Raw genomic sequence first — 4,208 nt, 5'->3', positions numbered from 1 at the left:
AAAAAAAAAAAAAAAAAAAAAAAAAAGAAAAGAAATGAAAATAAGAAAATATTGTAAATCGTTAAGATTTGCGCAACTTCTTTAGTCTTCTCTCATATAGAGAACTATAATTTATTCTTCCACGAGGAACTTCGACTGAAATTCATTAAAATTCATCAATTATTTTTAGATTTCATTATACTGTAATATATAATAGTATAATAATATATTTACTGTACAGAAGACACACATTTCCATATATTAAATTAAAAATGTGTGTGTATAACGAATTTTCACACTCTATAATAATAGGCACATTGTATGTAACACACCTTTGTTAGAACATTATATTTCTTCATGCATAATAATAGTAAATGTAAGAGAAAATATATTACTATGTTAAAATAATATTTATATTACATGAAATATACCTTTATTATATACCTTTATTATTATATTAGCAAACATACAAATGAGGACATCTTTAATGATCCTTTAATAATCATTATAATAGATACATATGGAACACATTCTTATATATGATATTAAACATATTATATAATATTTAATATTATACTTATTATATAGATTATTATTGAAATATCTTTGCATCCATGTAATATATTATATATATTTTATAAATATATAATAAATTAAAAATATAATATATTTCTTCATATTTTACAACATAATATAATTACAAACATTTCCAATATATCTTATATCTCTCAAAATCTTTATATATAAACATTTTTCAAGTGAACACTTAATTTATTATTCTTATTGTATGAATATTATCTCTTTATTATGTCAATAAATATACTAAATTCCATTTTCTATAAACATAACTATCTATATCTCACATCTATCTAAACATCTTTTCATGTAGTACAACATTATACTACATTCACATTGAACAACTTAAAATAAACAATTTATCATATTGAACAACTTAATTACTCAATTTGTTATTCCAATATATACATACCATTTCCATCTTATGATATGATATTTTCATCTATATATATTAATCATTATTCAGCATTCTACAATAAATTATATTATATAAACAATGTTTATATAAAATTCCATAATGTTATACAAAAAAAAACTTATCTTTAAATCACATTGAACAACTCAATCGTTCAATCCGCCACCTTAATTGCACCCATACGGGGGAAAAAATGAATAAACAAGAAACTCAATCACTACCACCGAGCTTTCTGATCAATCGAAAGTGCAAGCGAGGAAAAACAGCTGGTTCCAGGGTCACCGAGTTCGTTCGTTGTGAATGGACCCGTACTCGAGGAACAGTTGGTGGGGGTTCAATCATCGCAATGAATTACAACGAGCCAGTCACCGAGAGTGACTCACTACGTTGCTCTAGCCGTTGCAGCTCGATAAAACTCTTTTTCTTTGCCCTTCTCGTGCCGAAGGAATTCGAGAGTGGCCGGGAACAGAAAGAGAGACGCTTGAGAAGCCAACGAGAAGCGGTCGCTTATGAATCACTTGAGTACGCGAGCTAAATGCTTTGTAGAAGGGACATAGTAGGAGAATAAGAGGATTTTCGTTCGTTGGTATTGCCAACCTAACGGGATTTCTAGTGGTCTTAATGGATTAATGGTAATTCTTTGTTGTTGCAGCTGGATAAGTAAATTTTTAGATAGATGGTAAATAGAAATGCTCTATAATGACATTTTTGCGTTTAAATAATATTTTAATTTGTTTCTTTAACTATGAGAATCTGGGGGAAAGATAAAATCTAGAGAATTTAAAGTTGCTAAAAGTTTGTAAAGAAGTAGAAAATATATACTTTATCTATACATTATAGATATTTAATATATTTATATAATTATTCTTATATTCATAAAATTTATCTCCCTAGTTTTTATATACTTTTTTTATATACTATAAAAAAACAAATAATAATATAAATAAAGAACAAACTTAATTTTTCTGGCGAAGAAAATATATTTTCAGTACAATGACCTTAAACCATTAAAATTCTCAACTCTATGAGAATATATCTACAGAATCGAAGAACTTCGACCAGCTGCAAAAGCTACCTAACATGAAACTAAAATTAAAATTCTATTCCTGTCCCAAGCGAAATTATTACGAAATGCACTAGAATCAACCAGGTAGAGTAAACAAACCAGGATCCATAAAATTCGCACGACATTAGAAACTAGAAACCTAACCTAACCTTCACTGAACCTCGCATTAGTGACCAATTCCTATGTATTACTACTACCGTAAAGATTCATTTCACGGCGTTTCGCCAGAATTCATATCGGTTTGTTGGAGAGCCGTGAAAAATCGTAATCCACGTGATCCAGCTCCTTAAGTATCACCTCGGTTTTTTTTTTCTTTCTTTTTTCAGAGCTCTCTCGGGCCGCGCATACCGTGCCAATTATTCTCCGCACGGAAGTTCCACGGCTTGGCGTGAGAGATTGATGCGAGAGTCGATGCACTCCACGCTTATGTTTTATTCATACCTTTCACCAGGTTCGATAAGAAAATTATATTTAAAAGGCGGACGCAAACTGATGTCGCGAAAAAAGAGAAAATCAATTCGATACTTGTCACTCGTGGAAAGTAATATATATAGATATTATTATATATAGAGATGACTTTTGATTTGCTGCTTTGATTGCTAATGTATTTCTGCGATTATATTCTAATATATATATATATAGGGGAATAAAAATATAAATATTGTTTCTCTTGAGAGAATAATTTTGAAAGATTATGGTACAATATTCTATATTTAATGAAATATATTTAATGAGTGTATAAATATTTCAATATATTTCTTTTCCAGATATTTAAAAACTTTGAGAAAACTTAATAACATTTTCATTTCATTATTCAATACATTTTTAAAATGTTAAAATATAAAGAGGAAGTACATATATTGAAATTCAGAAGAAAAAACTTTGCTCTATATTCTTATTATTCTATAGGTTTGCACAAAACTTCCACAGAATGAAAATAAATGGCGCACGTGGGAAACAGAGAATGTAAAATGCATCCTATGCAATTTATGCAAGACGTAATTAGGTGATTGTAGGTACTAATGTGCATTTAAATATGGACAAAGACTTGCCAGTTGTTATCTCAATGAAAGTCTATTTCTACGAATTGGTCTCGAGAATAGATTTCATTGAACTATAGTATTCACAGTAATTTTTTAATCACTTTCTTTTGAAATATATATTAAAATTTGTCTTTTTTTTTTTTAAATATTTGAATTAAAAAAAAAAAGAGAAATTTATTCTATGAATTTTATAGATCATAATATTTATATTTTTCATTTTTTAAAAATTTGATAATAAAATTAATTTATGAAAAATCATAAGTTTTTTTAAAATATTTAGTAGCTTGTAACTTCTTCCTGTAATTTCAAATAATAAAGAGATTAATTTTTCTTCAATATAAATAAAAACATTCAAAATTTTTATATTTTACTATTACATGAGAAACAAATTAACAAAAATGTGTATTCATAGCGTATAAATCATTATAACAAGGGACCATTTCTCATGAATCACTTCTTCCGATTACGAAACACGTATGACTCGATTATCGAACAATGTCAACTACCATGCATTAAAAATCCTTCGAGAACATTACAAATCAGAGATAACGTATTGTCAAGGTTACCAATTTTCTGAATTTAACATTAAAATAACGCTCAAGAATCACAGATAAATATTTCATATCTTTACTTTACTTACTTAAAAAAAAAAAAAAACAGAGAACAAGAGAACTTTCAGTGAAATTTTTTTTTTTCTTAAAAAAAAAAAAAAAATAAAATAAAAAAGAAATAAAAAGAAATAAGACTATAAAATTAGCCAATAATTATAATCTATCATTTTAAAATCAATTTTATTAAATACACAATTCGATAATTCAATGGTAAGTTCCGGAAAGTTCGATTTCACGCGATACGAATCAAATTTATGGAAAAATTCTCGGATCATTACACGTTGTAAGATTTCCACGACAATACAAACTAATAAAGTATCTCGTTCGCAGGACTTTGTCATTATTTACAAGCATTATTCACCATGGAATGGACGTTGAAACTGTAATTTTCGCGACGAAGGCGTGTTCCGCGCCTCGATTCCATTCTCCGCGTGAAAAAACCCTTCTACAAGCTCTATATTTATCAACACGTCGGATACTTTCGACGTTGGAGTCCAAACCGACCCTCGACATTCTTA

General features: G+C 27.9%; 1 protein-coding gene and 1 long non-coding RNA gene across 3 annotated transcripts in view; one reads left to right on the top strand and one right to left on the bottom strand.

Annotated features, from left to right (window-relative positions):
* The window catches only part of LOC102680830, a 57,643-nt gene that overhangs the window by 19,805 nt on the left and 33,630 nt on the right, over positions 1-4,208 (bottom strand). The window lies entirely within an intron of this gene.
* On the top strand, positions 2,131-4,208 carry LOC102680325. Of its 2 annotated transcripts, XR_420579.2 has the most exons (4): positions 2,131-2,275; positions 2,363-2,487; positions 2,946-3,052; positions 4,021-4,202. It is a non-coding gene; the product is annotated as an uncharacterized LOC102680325 (long non-coding RNA). The 2 variants fall into 2 exon arrangements; XR_004150004.1 differs by lacking the exon at positions 2,946-3,052 and having other exon boundaries at positions 4,021-4,208.

This window comes from Apis dorsata, unplaced genomic scaffold (assembly GCF_000469605.1).
Source record: "Apis dorsata unplaced genomic scaffold, Apis dorsata 1.3 scaffold_10, whole genome shotgun sequence".
NCBI lineage: Eukaryota > Metazoa > Arthropoda > Insecta > Hymenoptera > Apidae > Apis > Apis dorsata.
Note: the sequence above shows the minus strand (reverse complement) of the source record. Positions and strands in the feature narration are given on the sequence as shown.